Source organism: Sus scrofa, chromosome 13 (assembly GCF_054392235.1).
Source record: "Sus scrofa isolate SSC_HxYL_T2T_F1_AM1 chromosome 13, Sscrofa_HxYL_maternal_Yorkshire_Landrace_v2.0, whole genome shotgun sequence".
NCBI lineage: Eukaryota > Metazoa > Chordata > Mammalia > Artiodactyla > Suidae > Sus > Sus scrofa.
Genome location: NC_139395.1, coordinates 43963185 through 43984440, shown reverse-complemented (window position 1 = coordinate 43984440; position 21256 = coordinate 43963185). Strand labels below are relative to the sequence as shown.

The window sequence follows — 21256 nt, the reverse complement described above, 5'->3', positions numbered from 1 at the left end:
GGTCATTCAGCAGAGGAAGAGGGCCAATAAAATGATACTTGACCAGAGACTTGAAAAGCCAGCACCAAATTACTTTGTAGCTTTTGTTCAACCCCCTAAGTATGTGGTTTTTTGTTTGTTTTAGGGCTGCACCCACGGCATATGGAGGTTCCCAGGCTAGGGGTTGAGTCGGAGCTGTAGCCGCCAGCCTACGCCTTAGCCACAGCAACACCAGATCCGAGCCACCTACACCACAGCTCACTGCAATGCCAGATCCTTGACCCATTGAGCGAGGCCAGGGATCAGACCTCTGTCCTGATGGATACTAGTTGGGTTCATTACCATGAGCCACAGCAGGAACTCCCCCAAAGTATGTTTTTTGGCTCTTAATTTACCAAATCAAAAACTCATTTGGAGAGACAGCCAGGTGAAACATTCTAAGCACATTTCAAAACAGGAAGGTATTGTACTAGGGGAGAAAGTTTCCTGCTTGTATATTGACACACATTATAAAGTATGCAGTACAATGCTGTCCTGCCCAAAAAAGGAGCAAACTAAGTGTTAATGCAAAGATATCAGATGTCAACTCCCCGAACATATAAGGCAGTCTTAGAAATCAGTAGGAAAATCATTGGGATTTTCCTTTCACGCAGTTATTCCAGATACCATTATTATTATTATTATTATTATTATTGTCTTTTGTCTTTTTAGGGCCACACCCACGGCATATGGAGGTTCCCAGGCTAGGGGTCTAATCAGAGCTACAGCTGCTGGCCTGCACCACAGCTACTGCAACACCAGATCTGAGCCACATCTATGACCTACACCACAGCTCACGGCAACACCGGATCCTTAACCCACTAAGCGAAGCCAGGGTTCAAACCTGCAACCTCATGGTTCCTAGTCAGATTTGTTTCCACTGTGCCACGATGGGAACTCCTGTCATATATTTTTGATGGGAATGTGAGTGTGGTATTTCTAAAAAGTCGTTTGGCAATAGGTATAAAGATCACTTAAAATGCATGTAGTAATACTGCTTCTAGGAATCTAAGGTTTTAAGGATACATTGATAGATAATAGTAAAAATGAAATACATTTAGGAAGTTTAGTAACAGAGGAGGTTTAAATAAGTGTTGGGAGTTCCCATCTTGGTTCAGTGGAAATGAATCTGACTAGCATCCATGAAGATGCAGGTTTGATCCCTGGCCTTGCTCAGTGGGTTAAGGATCTGGTGTTGCCTTGAGCTGTGGTGTAGGTTGCAGACCCAGTTCAAATCCCAAGTTGCTGTGGCTATGGCGTAGGCCAGCAGCTACAGCTCTGATTCCAACTCTAGCCTGGGAACTTCCATATGCTGTGGGTACAGCCCTAAAAAGATAAATAAATAAGTAAGTATTGGCAAATATGGTATATGATACACATGAATGATTTCTAAAGAATTTTATTGATATGTGTATATGCTTATAATATTAACTAAAGAAAGAAAAATGCAGAACTTTTCTGGTTCCTATTATATAGTATATATGCAGAACACAAAGACAGGAAGAGCATTTATCCAAAATGTTTGTGAAATTTTGCATGTATCATTCATGGTTTGATGACATGAGGTAAAGCCATGGTTCCCAAACTGTGTACTGAGATGCCCTAGAAGCCATAGTGAAGTCGCAGGGGTGCTGTGGACTGTTGCCAACTTTCAAGGGCCATACACTGATACCTGACATTTCTTGGACACCACAGGAAATACTAGTTGGAGGTAGTTCATGGTTTCAATATTAGTTTGTAGAATATGCCTTTCAAAGTTATCATTTCTTTGCAAAGCCGGGTTTCTGGTGACTTGATATGAAGCAGTGAAGCGGGAAGTACAGGTGGCAGTGTCCAGTGAGATTCCAAGGTTTGAGAGGTGTAGCCACACCCAAAAGCTGTACATATCCCACTGGTACTGACAATTTAAAAATAAAACCAAATAGTACATTTTCTTTCTATATATATATATTTCATTTCAAACAGCTATAAACAAATATCCTTCAGTTGTTTGGTGTAACTACTTAATAAGTGGAATTGTTTGGTATTTCTTTTGGCCCAGGGGCACTGAGAAAAGTAAGTATGAGGACAGTAAAGGTGCTATGAACTGAGAAAGCTTGGGAACCTCTGTAATAAGGGCTTTGTTTGGGAATTGAATTGTGTAGGAGCTGGTGTGTGAGTCTGTGCAGACTCTCGCCTCCACATCTAACTCTGAGTGGTGGGAAGTCTCTATAGGCCAACCTCTAGGTGACTGGAGGGCCACTAGACCCTATGAGGACACACTATGCAGAGACTGACCTACAGGGGAAGCTGCACTTTCACCATGTTGATGCATAGATGGCCCAGGACGCAGGAGCAGTGGGACCTGCAGTGGCTGTGAGTCTAGGTGCTGCACCTGCACCCATAAGGGGAGCCTATGAGCCACGGACTGACAACTGCTTTCACCTTCAAAGGACAACATTGTAGCTGTTGCTTCACCCTTGCAAATCACACACTATTGAGCTCTCCTACAGACACTCACCTGGACCCTTACAGGCAGGGGCTTCTGGGAAATGTCCTTCCAGCTTAACTCTGTGGATGCTATGCAGAGCACACATTGGTGGTTACTTTCTTCTGCACAGTCTTTGAGCACGTCCCAGTCCTTCAAATGAGCACATCGTAAGAAAAACTATCCTTTGGGAAAAGAAAGGAAGAAGGAAAGGAGAGACCGAAGGGAAGAGAGGAGGAGAGTAGGGAGGGAGAGAGAGAGAGAGAGAGAGAGAGAGAGAAGGAGCAACAGAGGTTTCTTCCAAGGACAAGGTAGAATCAGCATTCCTGGATGAGAGTGTCATGTGACTAAAACCCTAGAAGTTCAGCACCCTCTGGAAAGTGCAGAACACTGGGCAGACTTTGAGTGTGTTTGGGAGCAAGTTGAACTGGGGCAGGGGGTGTGGAGCAGTGTCGGGAGTGTGGATGAGCAGGAGCCACGAGAAAATACCGAGTAGGAGATTTCTATTCAGGAGAGGACTCACAGCGTACCTGTGAAACACACGTTTAAAAGACAGGCATCTAAATACCAGGAGACCTGGGTAAGCACTGTACTCTCTCCCCAAGCCTAGCTTTTCCTATTAAATCAAAAGGGGTATCTTAATTAGTGGTGGTTATAAAGACTTGGGGTAAAGCCTTGTGGAGTAGTGATAATTGCTCAAAACTCTCTTATCCCCACCCTGCTTGGCGCCCAGCATCCTCTGACACTCTCACCGCTCACCCTCCTCATCTGCCAGGCCTCTGCCTCTTCCCACCTGGTCACAATGTGGGTAGAGCTGTGTGGATGTAATAGCTGCTATCTATGAAAAGCACCTACCCTGTGTGGCCCCCTCTTTTTATTTTCACTTCTTACAAGGTTTTCCTCAAAAGGAAGGCTTGGTGCATTTTCTTTGAAATGGTGTCACACTCCAGTAATTTCCTCACATTACTTCGATGCCCCAGATGTCTTCAGGAAGCTGACACATTGTGGCCATTCACACTTGACATCACTCCAGTGCCCTTCAAGACAATTATTTGGCTCTTCAGCATTTGCTTAATTCCATACTTGGTTCCAGAGAGGGAGAAAAGGGGAAGTCACCTCCCTAATTTAAATGTCGAATATGTATCTTTGCAAAATTGCGGAAGTTCAAGCAGCTTTGTACTTCTGTTTTGTCAAAACTCAGTTTTCTTTACCTTTACCAGGAAGCAAGGGCATGACTTGTCCTAAAAGTAAAAATGATAGCTGTTACTAAATGTTACCACAGAAAGGCTGCAAGGATGTTGCCCATAGCTGTGCTCATTAGGAGAACTCAAACTCCCCAAGGGACCAGCTTTCTTTTACAGAGGGAATAAAATAGACTGCTTCTTCCTGCTTTGTGGGGGAACTTTTGTATATTGAGAGTAAACGGGAAAAACAAGATGTAAACAAAAACCCCCCAAATTCTGGCGTTTTGGTTAAATAGATTGGGTAATGTACTTTAGCCGCCGTGTAGCAGTTCATAAGAACCAATTATGAGGTCTCTTCCCAGCTCCATGGTAAGTTATGTAACATTGGTACCTTGAAATTTGACATGGTTGGAGTTTTTACACCAGAGAAGCTGGCCAATGTTACACATCAGGGCCGTTGGGTTTTTCGGGGTTTTTGTTTGTTTGCTTGCTTTTGTTCATTTCTTTTGAGAGACGGTTGTTAAACACTTATCAGGATCCCACTATTTATAGTATGTTTGTGAAGTGGAAAATTGTTATTATCAACATTAACATTATAGAAAAATGTTTTGTACAGGCAAGAAGGTGAACTTAGACCCTCACCTCACACTGTACACAAAGATTAACTCGAATTATAGACTTAGATATGAGATAAAGCAATTAAACTTTTAGAAGAAAACACAAAAGGAAATCTTTAGACTTTGATCTGCAAAGATTCCCTAGATGCATAGTTTGTAAATGGAAGAAAAATTGGACCTCATCAAAATTCTCTTGCACTTTGAAAGACAGCATTAAGAACACGTGAAGACCAGAGATAGACTGGGAGAAAATATTTGCAAAACATGCATCTGTGAAGGTCATCTGCCTCTTTTGAGTTTTTCCACTGAGAATTTGTTTTCTTCCGTGTATTCACGAGGAGAGGGTGCCCTTGCCCAGGATCAGCCAATCTCTGACCAGCCTGAGACCTAAGCACTGGACAGCAGATGCTGAGAACAGAAGAGCATCTGGCAAAAGATCATGGTTAAAACTGAGACCTTATTTCTCACCACTCATATCTAGAGGAGTTGACCAGCTATTTAGGGTAAAGGGGCTGCTGGATTATACCTATGGTACTCATTGGTTATGTCCTCAAACTGGTTGTCAGTTTAACCCAGAGGTAGTTTATCCATAGTATCCCTTTGATTTTTCCCAGGTATTTAGAGTGAGTAGAGTCACTCTGTGGTAGATTCTACTCACTCTACTCTTCATGGTGAGTAGAGTCCACGTGTTTCCTAAGCCCAGAGATAATCATATTTTTACAATCACACAATCTAGCAGATATCTGGCAAGTGTCACACAGTTGGTTCTGATTGACCTGGTTGTAAGATAAGACCTTTCCACTTATGGCCCAGTCACAAGATAGCAGTCTTCCCTGAACTGCTGCCCATCACAGATCTTACCCTCTAATTCTTGTGCATGACTGATGTGTTAGGTATCGGCATGAATTTACTTTCTTCTTAAATCTCATCTAGTTCATTTCAGTTCAGTGACTCAGTCTGTCAAGATCCTTTTTATCTTCATTGTCACATTGAGTTCCTAACCTGTGTTCTCTCCCTCAAAATTGACAAACCGTAAATGCTACACAGAACATAAATCTGTAAACTGATATGAAATAGTCACTGTAAGAGAATGAAAGATTCTGATAGGCATTACCGAACTGTATTCACTTCCTCTCCCTTGAGGAAGCCTGAGATCCATGCAGTAGAGATCGAAGTAGCTTAAGGTTCACTGGCCCCTGGGGCGAGAGAGTGGTGGGTACAGAGCACAGGAAGTCATGAATCCTGGCCTGTGTGTGCATGGCTGTGCAAAGGGCAAAAAGAGGAGGCTTCTGTGGGGCTTGCTGGGAAAGACTAAATGAAGGAGACTCAGGAAGGCTGCACTAGCATGTCTGGATAAAGGCCAGGAACCGTTACCACCAAAACTGTAACTATTTCCACAATGTTAGTTTTGTTATCTGCTCTCACTTTCTCTGTTTCAACATGTAATGTTCTTTGGAAAGACATCTTTATGTTGTTTCGATTCCTGCACAGTGAAAGGGTAGAGAAGCCTCAGCAGCTCAGAGCCCCTTTGCAGAGAGGTCACCTCAGGGAGAAGGGAAAGCAGAGGCACAAAAGGTGATGCAGACAAAACTCAAAGCAGTCAAGGGAAGAAGGAGGTGCTTGGATACTCCAGGCTTGGTCCCTGTCCCGCACAGCTCAGGTGTTTTCTCCTCAGAATGGGAGGCAGCAGAATAGAGTAGGCAGCACCTGTCTCTGCTGTCAGCTACCTCTAACATGTGAATGTCCTCTGATTCACTATAACATAGTGCTCTGCTGTGCTAGTAGCTTCCATATGGGATAACACCAAAAGAAGGTAGAAGTATTATATAAAAATAAGTATAAATAGCAGTTCTGTTTTCTTCCCACTTCCCCATGGAATGCCCTGTACTCCCCTGACCTCCACCCATCCCTCCAGGCACCTGTCCCAGACTCAGCTGGCACACAGGGCACGTTGTGGCCTCAGGCAGACTGGCTTCAAATCCTCACTGCAGAGGTAACCTTTCTTGTCTCCTTTTCCTCTTCTCTACCGGTGGGTATCTTTCTCCTACAACAGTATTTCATTGGGCTTTTTAAAGAATTAAAGCAGATAATTAATGTACATTTTCTGGAATGTAAGAGGTCATCAATGACTATTAGTTTTTCTCCTTCAAAAGCCTCTCCCAGATCCCCTTGACTTCACGTTGTCACTTAACACATACCACCCAGTGTGTGTCTGTGTGTGCATGTATGGATATGTGCATACTGTGCATTTTTTGTGAGTAGGTATATATTTGTATGCATGAGTATGTGTTAGGTGTATAGTTGCATGTACTTTTCTGTGAGCGTATGTGTGTGAATGAGTGTCTTTGTATACATATGTGTATGAGTGTGTATTTGTGTGTGTGTATAGTTGTGTGTACTTGTATCTGTTTCTGTAATTATATGTATGTGTAAATGCTGCTCTCTGAGTGTATGACTAGATGCATTTGTATATGTGCATATATGTAAGTATGTGAAGGCATATCTGTATTGGTGTATATATGTGTATGTGTATGTATTTGTGAGTGTGTGTATGTGTGGTGTGTGAGAATCTTTGAGTCTGTGTGTGTGTGAGAGTGTTTGTGTGCAGCTTGTCTCCTCTGTGCTTTCAGGGATCACATTTTCTCCCTACCTAAGTCCGCCAGAGGGCTTGGTACTCAACCTTTACTCAGCAGGTATGTAACTTATGCCAAGGGGCAGATCCAGTAGCCACCCCAGAAGGCTCCAGTGTCCCCTCCATCAACAAGCAGAGAGATGGCTCAGGCACTGGGGCCTTCCCTGGAGAAGGGAGTCCCAGAGGCTCAGTCTTCACGGCGGCAACAAAGGGGGCAGCCCCAGGGAAAAGCAGGTGGTCACGTCCAAGGGACACGTCCAGTGGTGCAGATGTTTTCCTTCCTTGCCATGGATCAGTCCTCATAAATCTACCTTGCAAGGTGCCTAATGAATTAAAAAGGGCTCAGAAAGCCATAAGCCTGTCTTATCCTCACAGTAGCCCACGTCAGCAGGACAGCTCTGTTCATAATGGCCAGAAAGTAGAAGCAACCTACATATCCATCAACAGATGAATGAGTAAGTAAAATGCAGTACATCCATACAAAGGCATATGATTTGGTAGTAAAAAATGAGGTACTCATACACGGAGAAAACTTGGAAGTATTGGGCTAAGTGAATGAAACCAGTCACAAAATTTCACTTAGTGTATGATTCTATTTATTCTAAATGTCCAGAATAGGAATAGAAAGTAGACTTAGTGAGTGATTGCCTAAGCCTAGGGTTGGGGTGGAAGGCAGTTGATGGGAACTCAGCGATGGCTAATAGGTAAAGAGTCTGTCTTTGAGATGATGAGAATGTTCTAAAACTGGTTTTGGTGATGGTTGTATAACTTTGAGAACATACCAAAAATCTGAATTCTACACACTTTATACAGGGGAATTATATGACATGTGAGTTATATATCAATAAAGCTGTTATGCGAAACGGAAGGAAGGGCACCAGCTAGCAAGAGCTGAGGACATCTGCGAAGGCTTTGTAACTCTAGAATGAGGTTCAAAGAAGAATTTGTCAGTTTGCAGGGTGGTGTGAAGGCTGTCCCAGATCAGCCGATGCAAAGACCTGGAAGTGAGAGGGGACTTGGCTGTTTTAGGAACTGAAAGTAGCCCACAAAGGCAGGCACAGAGTGGGGTGGGGTGGGGTGAGCGAGGAGGGGAGATCCCAGTAGGGGCCAGACCTCCAGAAGCCTTGTAAGCCAAATGAAGGCTAGGACCTTCCCCAGTTAGTAAGGAAGTCTTAAACTTGGGAGTGACTGTCCAGAAGTGCATCCTAGAAAGATCATCTGGCTGGAGAAAGGATTGAGAGAGGATAAGACCGGAGACAGGGACTCTATCAGGTGGAGGCTGCCCTCAAGGGATGAAATGATGGGGACCCAAAACAGGGAAGTGGCATTTAGGACAGAGCCAAGGGTCTTTAGGAAGAAGAAACAGCAGCATGTTAGATGAGTGTGAGGACATGAAGGTGTCTGTGTGGCAGTTTACTCAGGGTATTGCCATTTGCTACGACTGTGAACCCAGCTTGGGCGGGGAGTCTAACAACAAATTGGGTTGAGTGTACCATGTGTGGCTATGAGACACTGTGGGTACCTAGAGACGGGCACCGCTGGAGATCTTCCAAATGCAAGCATTTAGTAGCTGGAGGCTGCGGCTCTGTGGGGACTCTGTTCTTCCAAACTGCCTGGCGTTGCCCAAGTGGCCTCAAGAAGATGGATGGGAGCCTATGAGTCACAAAGCCATGGCTATCTTCCCTCCCCTCCTCTCAGGGACCCTGTAAGTGTCAACTTCTGGCGCAGAGTCAGAGAACCCAGAGGACCCAGCAGACACAAGCATGTCCATCCACCCAACACTGCAGCCAGGATTTCCAAGAGCACAGGAGAGACAAATTCTCTCTTTGAAATGTGTTCAATTTACAGTTTAAAATGCAGAGGAAAAGACAAGCAGAAGGAGCCCATTCGTAAAACCTTGCTTTAAAACCGATACAGTTCATCATGAATTATGATTTAGCATTTGCTGAGTATCTCATCATTTTAACGAGCGGTCACATTGACTGCTGATCTCACAGACTACACAGCAGCGCGATTTCCAACTTCATCTCATGACAGCCAGCTGAGCAGGGAAGACAGTGGGAGGTGTTTCCTTGTTTCATTTTCACAAGTGAAAGAAACAAAGTTCACAGAGTATGTCAATGGCACAGCCAGGAATGCTAGACTTTGATAAACCTAACTTAGCAAAGGTAAAACTACAACCACAATTTTGACCCCAGCGTGTGAAAAAGGGAAAGACAGAGGTGGGGTGAGGGGGGAGGTGGGGCGGTGGGGGGGTGGGGGGACTTGGGTACAGTTGACACCAGGGCTCCTTTAGGTTACCCTCAAGTTCAAATTCAATTCCCACTTTTCTGACCTTGCACAACACTTCACCTCCTCTTCAACACTTGTTTCCTCATCTGGGAGGTGGGTATTGGCCAGTCTTGATGACAGAGGGTGCAGAGCCTCAGCAGGAGTTCAAAGAGTGTGCCCATGGAGCAAGCACATGGGAAGCTACCCATAGGTCTCAAGTTTCTAATTGTGACAGTAAGGTTTCTTCCTGCACAGAAAGGAAAAGATTTTGGAAAACCTGGCCCTCAGTGTAGCTTTACCACCAGCTTTGAGATCTGAGCAGGTCACGTTCCCTTCCTGGGACTCAGTGTCTCCATTTACAAGAAGCTGTTGGACCCAGCACTGACATCTCTGGGCCTCTGAGCCCAAGGTTCAGGAATCTAGACGGGAACCGTGATCAGGGCTGTCCTGCATCCTGGCAGGGGTGTAAACCAATGCAGGCTCAGTCAGCCAAGCTTTAAACCAGATTACAGGACCTAATCGTTTATTCTCTGTCATGACTCCATGGGTGACCAAGGGGTTCTTCTGCTTCATGTGGCATGCCGGGGTGGCTGGAAGGTCCAAATTGGCCTCCAACACTGAGCTGGCAAGCTGGTGCTGGCCATTTGCAACAGTTCAGTTCCCCTCCACGTAGCCTCTTTGTGTGGCTTCCCTGGGCCCTAGATTTCATGAGGCAGCAGGCAACAACCAAGAGTAAAAGTTCCAAAGGAAGAAAGCAGAAGCTGTCATGCCTGAGGACCTGGGCAGGGGAGTTCCAGCACATTTGGTCAAAGCAGCCCCAAGCCAGCCTACCTTCGACGGGAAGGAAATGCACCCCACCCCTCAAGGTGTACAAGGAAGAACGAAATTGATGGTGACCACTTTGGAAATTCCCCACCATCTGGTAGAATTTTTTTTTTTCAATTTCATCCCTTAACAATTGGAGAAGACTCATATACAATGTTTCCTGTCTAAGCCCTCTCTCTCAAATTGTGTAAGAACCCTGAGGCCTGAAAAAGCTTGAGTCCTTCTTCCAGACATAGGCTGGGAGGGAACTTGAAGGGGCTACTCTGTTACTCTATTCTAGAGACAGCACGCAGGTCACTGTGGAAGCCTGGACAGGCTTATTACCCCCGAAGACACTTGCTGGTTCAGGAGATGATGTCCTCACTGCTCTGGCTCCACCCAGACCACTGTAGAGGTGTCACACCCTGGCCTCCAACACTAGCTCCTTCAGCTTCACACGTGCTCAGCCATTATTCCCAAGATGTGTCACCATGCTGGTCCAGAGGCTGCTGGTCTAAGCTGCATGCATGTGTGCATACACACACACACACAGAGGCCGAAGCCTTGGGCCCTTGAATTAAGCTCAGACCTCTCCCTGCATCCCACCTTGGCCTCCTGTGATTTCAGTTTTGCCCTTGGAGCCCTTGTTCTTTTCTTTCCCCCCGGGCCCCTATGCCAGATTGCCTCAACTTTTAACATCTGTAGTCCTTCTCATCCCATGGCTTTTGGCTCCTTATGTGAAATGATTTTCCCTTCCCTAAATATCCAGGTCCCAAGGAGTCCCAAGTGGGGCAGCTTTCACCAAGTCACACAAAGCACACCTGTGTTGCACCCTCTCCAAGAAGCAATTCGATTCTCCTTGTTGCCATTAAGTTTGTACAACCAAATGGGGACACTCTGGAAAAATTGCTCCCAGGTGACCTTCAATCCAGAAGCCTCTGGTCAAAAATTAATATAGCGAGTAAGATCTGTTAGAATCTTAGCAGAAACTGGTGGTTGCCAGAGAAGAGGGGGGTGTAGTGTTGGGCAAAATAGGTGAAAGGGATTAAGCGGTACAAACTTCCAATTATAAAACAGGTTGTGTGAAGTGATGTACAGCATCAGGAATATAGTCAATACTGTAGAAACTGTGGTGACAGATGGTTACTTGACTTACGCGGGTGGTGATTTTGTAATATCTTTAAATGTTGAATCATTATATTGTACACCTAAAACATATTTTGTCAACTAAACTTAAATTTTTTAAATGACAGCATAAAAAAAACTGGTAATCAGTCATCGTTAAGACTTGAAGAATCCATTTAAGTCAGTCTTCCTCAAAGGATGATTTGAAGGAAAGCAAAAAACCCAGTGTTGGTTAACTCACTGCCCTTACAAAGGTTTAGTTTATTCTCACCCTGAGTTCATATTCCAGCCCTAGGCCCTGCCCCTTGCCTTTGCTTCTCTGTAAGTTTTTTTTTCTTTAATTTTTCAAACTTTACTTTTAAAATTTTTATTTTATTAAAGTATAGTTGCTTGACAGTGTTGTGCCAATTGCAGCTGTGCAGCAGTGATTTAGTTCTACCTATATATATGTTTTTCCATCACAGTAAATTTGATATCATTTCAAATGTATACAGACATTTCAAGCATAGTTCAAAGAACTCATGTTCAGAGGACGTTTTATCCAGATTCACCAATTGTAATATTTTGCCCCTAATGTGTTACTGTTCCCCTCCCCCTCCATATTTAGTATATATATATATATATATATATATATATATATATATATATGTATGTATGTTGTTTTCCTGTGCTAATTGAGATTAAGTTGCAGACATTATATTCCTGAAGACTTCCTAAGTACTTCAGCGTGTATTTTCTAAGAACAGACATTCTCTTACATAGCCACAGACCAGTGATCAAAGTCAGGAAAAATTTAACATTCATCCAATGCTGTTTTCCAAGTGTTTGCTGCTAGTCGCCCTGTAATGTTCTTTTGTGAACTCTGTCTCCCCACAGTGCAGATCCACTCTGGGTTCATGCTTTGCATCAAGCTGACTTTCATCTGAAAGAGCTCTCAGCCTTTCTTTGCCCACACCTTCTCTTTAGGCAGGTGGATTTCTGCATGAGAATCAGGTGCTCAGAGCCCTTTAGTTCTTTGCACCCACGCCAGCTGCTTGCCTTCTTTGTCCCTTTATCCCTCCTGGAACATATAGTTCTTCTGTAGATCCAAAGCTGCACTGAGCAGCCTCCTGTCAAGGCTGAAAGAGGAGACACAGAACATGGGGTAAGCATCTGTATGGCTTCTGGTGACTTCTCAGCAGCCAGAAAAGATGTGATTCTGCGAACTCCAGAATCCTTTTTTCTTTGAACCATTTTCGTGTAAAAACAATGTGCTGATCATGACAAAGGAAACTTACTGACACAGAAAGAGAACATAATCCTCTATGAACCTATTTATACTTACAGGTGCCAGTCTAGTAGTGCATTTTATGTAATTGAAGTCATTGGATGCTTCTGTCATCTGCTTTTTCACATTTTTAAAATGTAAATTGTTCCTGACCACTCGCCTCCACATAGGACACTTGAGCAAAGGGGCAGACAGGATGTAGTGGAATTTGTAAGACGCCCACCTCCCCTCATCCCCAGTGTACGTGGCCCTCTATGCTTCCCTGTCCAGGCCACCTGGAGCCCTCAGAACACACCAGGCTCTTTCGCTGCTGTGTCCATTAGCTCCCACTGTTGATGCTAATCCATGGCACCGACCTGGCAAATATCCTTGGAGGCAACCTCAGCATCACTTCCTTGTTGCAGCTGCTCTTGGCACTGATCTCACCACCCCTGCCCCTCCCCCCACCCAAGCCAGCCATTGGATCCTGGTTCCAAATAGCAGTTATCTTTCTGCTTTGTAGATGGCCTCTGTGAGTTTCCTGTGGGTGGCACCTGCTCCTTCTATTTTGGTGTCCCCTGTACCAGGCACAGCACATGGTCTAGGAGTGAATAATGCAGGTATGAGGTTCAGTACTAGTGTCCTTCTTTCACTTTGCTTTTACTCTCAGCCATGCTTATGTCAGTTGAAAAAAATGCAAAATCTGAAAGTTGAGCATTATATTTTATTTGGTGGAATTTCTGAAGATTTAAGCTCCTCAGATAGTGCTGAGGGACTGCTCCCAAAAGGAAAGGGAGGAGCCAGGATGTATAGGAGTTTTGCAACAAAAATCAGGTAGTCAGAACATCAGAAGATTACTGTTAATTAAAGAAAAACTAGACATCTCAAGTTAATGAATTTAGCGCTCTTCTCTATATAGGAAGACACAAGTGTCTGGGCTCATTGAAATCATTCCTTGGATATGCACTTTAACCATCTCAGGCCAGTATCCTGCTTTTCTCCATCCTACATACCTTCAGGGATTCAGTTGTGGGGGATGGCTGCAGTGGCTGCTGGCTTGTGGCCACAACATCCCTTGTTTACTGATATGGCTGGCAACCTTCTTCATCCACACCTGTAAATACTCCTCTCTCTGGAGAATCATAACATCTGCCCGTGCCCACCACCCCACCCCGGCCTCATTCCCGCTACCCTTCACCCCCATGCCTGCCAGCCTCTCCTCTCTGGATTGAGTCTGGTTTAAATCTGGCAAAGATTCTTTGCTTGACCAGACTTTGGTCAGCCTCCTGAATCTTCTCCTAAGCCCATCTGCACACCTCCTTGTAAAATCTAGTTTTAGCAAGAACCCTCCTAAGTCATTTTGGTAACAACCGCCATCCTCGATATCTGTTACCTGATTGGCTTCCTCATCTGCCACCATCCGCCAGGTGGTGTCTGATCACCCCCACCTGCCTTTAGCAAGAATCATGTTAGGTCTGATTGGCCAATATCCCCCTTACTTCTAATGTTTCCTCTTAGTAATTTTCTATCCACTGCTCCCTCATACCCTGTTCATTGGCTAGAAATGCCCCCTTGCCCATGCTGTATTTGAAGTTGAGCCCAATCTCTCTCCCCCACTGCAAAATTTCATTCCACGCTCCCTGCACCAATTTCTATAGCCTCTCCTTAGATAAAGTCTGCCTACTATGCTTTAATAAATATCATTGGATTTTTTTTTTCTCTTTTTGCCTTTTCTAGGGCTGCTTCCCATGGCATATGGAGGTTCCCAGGCTAGGGGTTCAATCAGAGCTGTAGACGCCGGCCTGCACCACAGCCACAGCAATGCAGGATCTGAGCCGCATCTGTGACCCACACCACAGTTCATGGCAACGCCAGATCCTCAACCCACTGAGCAAGGCCAAGGATCGAACCTGCAACCTCATGGTTCCTAGTCGGATTCATTAACCACTGCGCCATGATGGGAACTCCTGGATTTTTGTTTAAAACAAATTCCATCTCTCCCAGTGACTAGCTGTGTAGTCTTAGGCAAGCATACCTATCCACCTTTGAATTTCTTGACCTCAAATCCTTTGCCTTCCCCACCTTTCAGCCACCCACACATTAAACCTTGTCACTTTCAGGATCTGCTTTACCAGGAAATCTTTAACTTAACATCTCCTTCTCTAACCACAGCTTCCTTTAGTTCCTACCCTCTCATGCCCTTTTTGTCATCACTCTCACCTACCTTCCACCCCATCAAGCCCTCTGACAGCTTAGACCCACCATTTTTCCTGTTGGCAGCCCCTTGCTCTCTCGACTTAATTCTTTCTCCAGTCAGGACATGTGGTCACTACTTCAGTCCATCTCTTGCCAATACACTCTCCATACTGTTCTGCCATCTTGGCCTGGGAGACCCCATCACTGCTTCTATCTATTCCACCTGTTTTCGTAGCCAACCACCTAGAGAAATTCACCCACCTCTGAAGACATCACCAATTCCTGGTCGCTAATTTTAGCCGGAGCCTCAGTACCAGAGAGAGCTGGATCAATAACTAGATACCGTGTGATCTAATCCTGGCTCTGCAGTTTCAGGCCTGGAAATGTTTGTCCCTTCATCTCCGTATGGTTTGGTGTCCTCACCAGTAAGTGGGAATCCCCAAAGCATGTGCCCCTCTGGAGGCTTTGAGAAGATCAGAGCCCTCAGCAAGTGTTAGCATTAGCAATTGCGGTCGCTGTGGATGGCTGCCGCATGGGGCTGAGCACTGAGCACCAGGAGGTTTCTCTGAAACTCCTCACAGCTGTTCCAAGCCTTCATCCTTCCACACCAGCCCTTCACCCTGCACTTCCAGAATCACTTACCATCCACCCTGTCCTTCGTGGAGGAGACAGAAACCACCCAAGCAGGCGTTCTGTCTCATTCGCATTTACCTGTGCCCTTGGCCCCTTCTTACCTCCATTTTCAGGATTTACCCTTCCCCTGCCCAAGGCTAATCCCCCAAGCCCCCCAGCGTCCACATCATAACCTGACCATTTCCCCAGCACCTGCTTTCATCAGTAGCCTCCTCACCAACCCCTTCCTTCTAGCCCTTGGAACACGCTCAAACCTCTCCTGAGCAAGAGTAAACCCCTAAAGAGACTTCCCCTCCTGAATCAATATCCTTTCAGTAGAGTGGAAAATCCAGGACCTAGATATAAAACAAACATAAGCAGACACTGAAAGGTGGACATGAAACCACACCTCAGATGGGACTCAAACCTACAGTCTCCCAACTGAAACTGCATGACTCTTCTCAGGACTTAATGAAGCTCAGGTTCTTCATGTCTTGACACAGAAGGAATTCAGTGAGAGGCAAAGTGATAGATAAGAAATAGACTTCTTAAGATACACATTCCTTAGGTAGAACAGGGTCTATCTTAGGAAGTAAGAGTGGCCTGAAATCTAGGGTGGTTAGTTTTTATGGGCTGCGCAATTTGATAGGCTAACAAGTGGGAGGATTCTTCCAAGTATTTTGGGAAAGGAGTGGGGATTTCCAGGAACTGGGCCACCACCCAATTTTTGATCTTTTACGGTCAGGCCTTGGAACTGTCCTGGCGTCTGTGGGCGTGCCCTTCAGCATGCTAATCTATTCCAATGAATGCATAATGAGGCTCAAGGCTGGAAGTTGAACCTTCTGCCATCGTGGGCCTAAACTGGTTCTAACCGGTTTTGTCGTATCCAGTTTTTCTCAAGGGCTGTGTCACTCTTCAAAGGTTGTGCCCTGCCCCTTCCCACCTGTCACAGCAAGAAGAAGGCAGGCTGGCCGGGAACCTCAGGACTCCCAGGAACAGTGTGTCAGTGAGTTCCCTGAGTTTTCTTTTTGTCTCATATATTCCAAAATCGCAGCTAGGGAGGCCAGCAGCCAGGAAACACCAGCAGGCAAGGAGGAAAAATGCTCCCATCAAAGCCAGCTCTCCCCAACTCCCCTGCTGGGAAGGCCTCAGCAGATGCCCAGGAGAGAGAGGGACTTTCATCTCCTCTGGGCTGTAAGAAAGACCCCTGCATTCACTCCCTTAGGTGTCAGAGGAGACCATGTGGGGAATGCTCACTTCCCCCTGTCTGGCAGGAACTGGGTACCCCCACCTGTCCTGACAAAGGGAATCAGGGCTCCCACCACTGTTGTCAGTGGAAGCCCCATAGGGAGCAAAAACAAGACACCCATCCTTTTGGCGGGGGTACCAGTGGAAGCCCAGGGGGATGCTGGTACTCCCACCTCTGCTGGCAGTGATGAGGAGTCCACCCTCCTCAGGTGTCAGCAGAGGCCTGGTGGGAGCCTGGACTTCTCTACACACCTGATAGAAACTGGGCAGTACCCTCCCCTACTGAAGCCAGCTCAAACAGTTCCAAAGTTTCATAACATAATGCCCCAAACCTCCAGGTTTTTTAAGTTGTGATGAAATGTACATAAAATTTACCATTTCATCATTTTTAAATGTAGCGTTCAGTGACATTAAGTACAATCACATTTTTGTGCTACACCTTCATCACCGTCCATCTCCAGAAATTTTTCATCTTCCTCAACTGAAGTACTATACCCATTAAACATTACACATTAGAAAGTTTAATGTTTAATGGAAAAAAGTTCCCACCAATCAGCCTGTGATAACCACTATTTTATCGTCTACGCATTGGCCTACGTATTCCGGGTACCTTATATAAGTGGAATAAGACAGTATTTGTCCTTTTGTGTTTGGCTTATCTCACTTAGCATAATGTCTTCAAGGTTCATCCATGTTGCAGTTATGTGTCAGAATTTCATTCCTTTTTAAGACTGAATAATATCCCCTTATATGTATAGACTATGTTTTGTGTATCTATTCATCTGTCAATGGACGTTTGGGTTGTTTCTACCTTTTGGCAATTGTGGATAATGCTGCTGTGAAAATACCTGTTTGAGTCCCTACTTTCAATTCTTTTAAATATATACACAGAAGTGGAATTTACTAGGTCTTATAGAAATTCGATTTTTAATTTTTTGGGGGGAATGGCCATATTCTTTTCCATAGCAACTATACCATATTATATTCCCACCAGCAGTGCATAATTCAGTTTCTCCATACCCTCTAAAACACTTGCTATTTTCTGGTGTTTTGATTATAGCCATTCTAATAGGTGTGAGGTGGCATCTCAATGGTGTATTTTCCTAATGATTTAGTGACATTGAGCATTTTTTCATGTGCTTATTGGCCATTCTGTATATCTTCTTTGGAGAACTGTCTATTCAAATCCTTTCCCCATTTTTGAATCATGGTTGGGTTGTTGTTAATTTTAGGAATTATCTATATATTCTGGATATTAATCCCTTACATGTGAGTTGCAAATATTTTCTCCCATGCTGTGGGTTGCCTTTTTGCTTTATTGATAGTGTCTTTTGATGATGAGCAAAAGTGTTAAATTTTGATGAAAACTAATTTGTCATATTCAGTAAATCATTGCCAAATCCAACATCATGATTTCCCATGTCTCCTCTAAGGGTTTTATAGTCTTAGCTTTTATATTTAGGTCTGTGATCCATTTTGAGTTAATTTTTAATATAATGTAAAAAGTAAGGGTCCAGTTTCATTCTTTTGCATGTGGATAGCCAGTTTCCAAACATAATTTCTTGAAAAGACTGTCCTATCCTCCCCTGAATATTTTATTTTCTAGGGCTACCATTACAAAATACCACAGACTGTGTGGCTTAAACAATGTAAAATTATCTTGGGCTGAAAGCCCCAGAACTTAGTTTTCCTCTGAGGTCCCTCTTCTTAGCTGCAGATGGCTGCCCTCTTAGTATCTCCTTTCAAAACTATTCCTCTGTGTGTATGTGCAGCCTCCCTCCCGTTTTCCTCTCCTTATAAGGACACTAATCATATTGGATTAAGGACCTACCCTAAGGGCTTCATTTTCCTTAACCACCTCTTTAAAGACCTTCTCTCCACACATGGTTACATTCTGAGGTACTGGGGTTGGGACTTCAACATATGCATTTATCAGGACATATTTCAACCCATAACACAGGGTCTTGGCTCTTTTGTCGGAAACCATTTGTGAGAGTTTAATTCTAGGTTCTGTGTTCTATTCAGTTGATCTGTGTGTCTGTCTTTATGCCATCACCATACTCTTTTGATTATTATAACTTTGTATGTAGTAAGTTATGAAATCAGGAAGTGAAACAACTTCCAACTTTATTCTTCTTTTTCAAAATTGTTTTGGTTATTTAGAGTTTCTTGAGATTTGATATATATCTTAGGGTGGATTTTTTTCTATTTCTACAAAAAAAAAAGTAATTGTGACTTTGTATCTGCCCATCATTTTGTGAAGTATTGGCAGCTTACCAAGATTAACCCTTTCAATCCATGAACATAGGGTATCCTTCCACTTATTAGTATCTTCTTTCATTCCTTTTAGCAACATTTGTAGTTTTCAGTGTATAAGCCTTTCATCTCTGTGGTTAAGTTTATTCCTAAGTATTTTATTCTTTTTGATACTATTGTAAATGCAGTTGTGTTCTTAATTTCCTTTTCAGTTTGTTCATTGTTAATGTACAGAAATGTAACTAATTTGGGGGTATTGATTTTATATCCTGAAGCTTTGCTAAATTAATTTATTAGTTCTAACAGTTCTGTGTGTGTGAGTTTTCTATATCTAAGATCATGTCATCTATGAATAGATATAATTTTACTTCTTTTCACTTTTTTTTTTATTTTTTATTGACGTGTAGTTGATTTATAATGTTGTGTTAGTTTCAGGTTACTTCTTACTTTCCAATTTGGTTGTCTTTTTTTTCTTACCTAATTGCTCTGTCTAGAACTTCCAATACCATGAAGTAGAAATGGTAAAAGTGGACATCCTTATCTCATTCCTGATCTTAGAGGAAAAGTGTTATTTTTTTCACCATTGAGTATGATTGTAGCTGTGGGTTTTTCTTATATGGCCTTTATTTTTTGAGGTGCTTTCCTTCTATTCTTAGTTTGTCAAGTGTTTTCATCATGAAAAAGTGTTCAAGAGTGTTGAATTTTGTCAAAAGCTTTTTCTACATCAACCGAGATGAATACAATGAAGATATCCTCCATCATGTTACATCACAAGTGGTTAGGTATCGTTCCCTGTGCTATACAGCAGGATCTCATTGCTTACCCACTCCAAATGCAGTAGTTGCATCTACTAACCCCAAACTCCCAGTCCATCCCAATCCATCCCCTGCACCCTTGGCAATCACAAGTCTGTTCTCCAAGTCCATGAATTTGTTTCTTTTCTGTAGATAGGTTCATTTGTGTCATATATTATATTCCAGATATAAGTGATATCATATTGTATTTGTCTTTCTCTTACTTGCTTCACTTAGTATAGAGTCTCTAGTTCCATCCATGTTGCTGCAAATGGCATTATTTCATTCTTTTTTGTGGCTGTGTAGTATTCCATTGTGTATATATACCACATCTTCTTAATCCATTCATCTGTTGATGGACATCTGGGTTGTTCCCATGCCTTGGCTACTGTGAAGAGTACTGCAGTGAACTTACAGGTACATGTATCCTTTTCAATGAAAGTTTCAATGAACTTTCAATGAAAGTTCAGATTTATGCCCAGAAGTGGGATTGCTGGGTAATATAATAATTCTATATTTAGTTTTCTGAGGTACCTCCATACTGTTTTCCATAGTGGTTGTATCGATTTACATTTCCACCAACAGTGAAGGAGAGTACCCTTTTCTCCACACTCTCTCCAGCATTTGTTATTTGTTGACTTGTTAATGATGGCCATTCTGACCATCATTGAGGTGGTACCTCATTGTAGTTTTGATTTGCATTTCTCTAATCATTATTGATGTTAAAGCTATATAATCTTTTTAATGAACTGCTGAATTTGGTTTGCTAGTATTTTGTTGAGGATTTTTTTTACCTTTTTAAAAATTAAAGCATAGTTGATTTACAATGTTGTGCCATTTTCTGCTGTACAGCAAAGTGACTCATATAGATAGATAGATAGATACAGGTATCAATATACATTCTTTTTCTCATATTGCCCGCCTTCATGTTCTATCCCAAAAGATTGAACACAGTTCTTTGTTCTATACAGTAGGACCTCATTGCCCATCCATGCTAAATGTAATCGTTTGCATCTTCTAACCCCAAACTCCTAGTCTGTTCCACTCCATCCCCTCTCCCCCTTGGCAAGTGTGAGTCTGTTCTCCATGTCTGTGGGTCTATTTATGTTCTGTAGAAAGGTTCATTTGTGACATATTTTTGTTAAGGATTTGTGTGTGTGTGTGTGTGTGTGTGTGTGTGTGTGTGTGTGTGTCTTTTTAGGGCCACACCTCTGGCATATCGAAGTTCCCAGGCTAGGGCTTGAATTGGAGCTGTAGCTGCCAGCCTACACCACAGCTACAGCAACACATGTCTGCAACCTACACGAGAGCTCACAGCAATGCCAGATCCTTAACCCACTGAGCAAGGCCAGGAATTAAATCCAATCCATGTGGATACCAGTCTGGTTCATTTCCGCTGAACAGGAACTCCCTTGTTGGGAATTTTTGCATCAGTATTCATAAAAGATATTACTCTGTAGCTCTAAGAGTTTAAGAAGGATTGGTGCTAATTCTCCTTTAACTCACTAGTTAAATCATCTGATCCAGGAGGTTTTTTTTTTGTTGTTGTTCAGAGTTTTTCAATTACTGATTAAATCTACTTTCTAGTGATAAGTCTGTTTAGATTTTATGTTACTAGAAAGCTACACACAGACCCGGGGAGAGAACATTCTGGTCAGATAGAAGAGCAAAGGTGGAGGTGGAAGCCTGCTTGAGGAAGAGACCCATGTAGCTGCAACAGAGTGATTGGGATTGGGGAGGATAGAAGATGGGGTCAGAAAGGTGGTGGGACCAGGTCAGGTAAGGT

At 43.5% G+C, this 21256-nt stretch overlaps 1 protein-coding gene across 2 annotated transcripts in view; it reads left to right on the top strand.

Moving 5' to 3' along the window:
• Nucleotides 1-21256, top strand: part of XCR1 (X-C motif chemokine receptor 1) — an 83449-nt gene that overhangs the window by 8002 nt on the left and 54191 nt on the right. The window contains exon 1 of one of the 2 annotated variants that reach the window (XM_084987168.1): nucleotides 16118-16178. The exons of the other annotated variant lie outside the window; for it this stretch is intronic. The gene's annotated coding sequence lies outside the window, so the exon portion shown is untranslated. Of the gene's footprint in view, nucleotides 1-16117; nucleotides 16179-21256 lie in introns of those variants that run through there. 2 annotated transcript variants of the gene reach the window in all.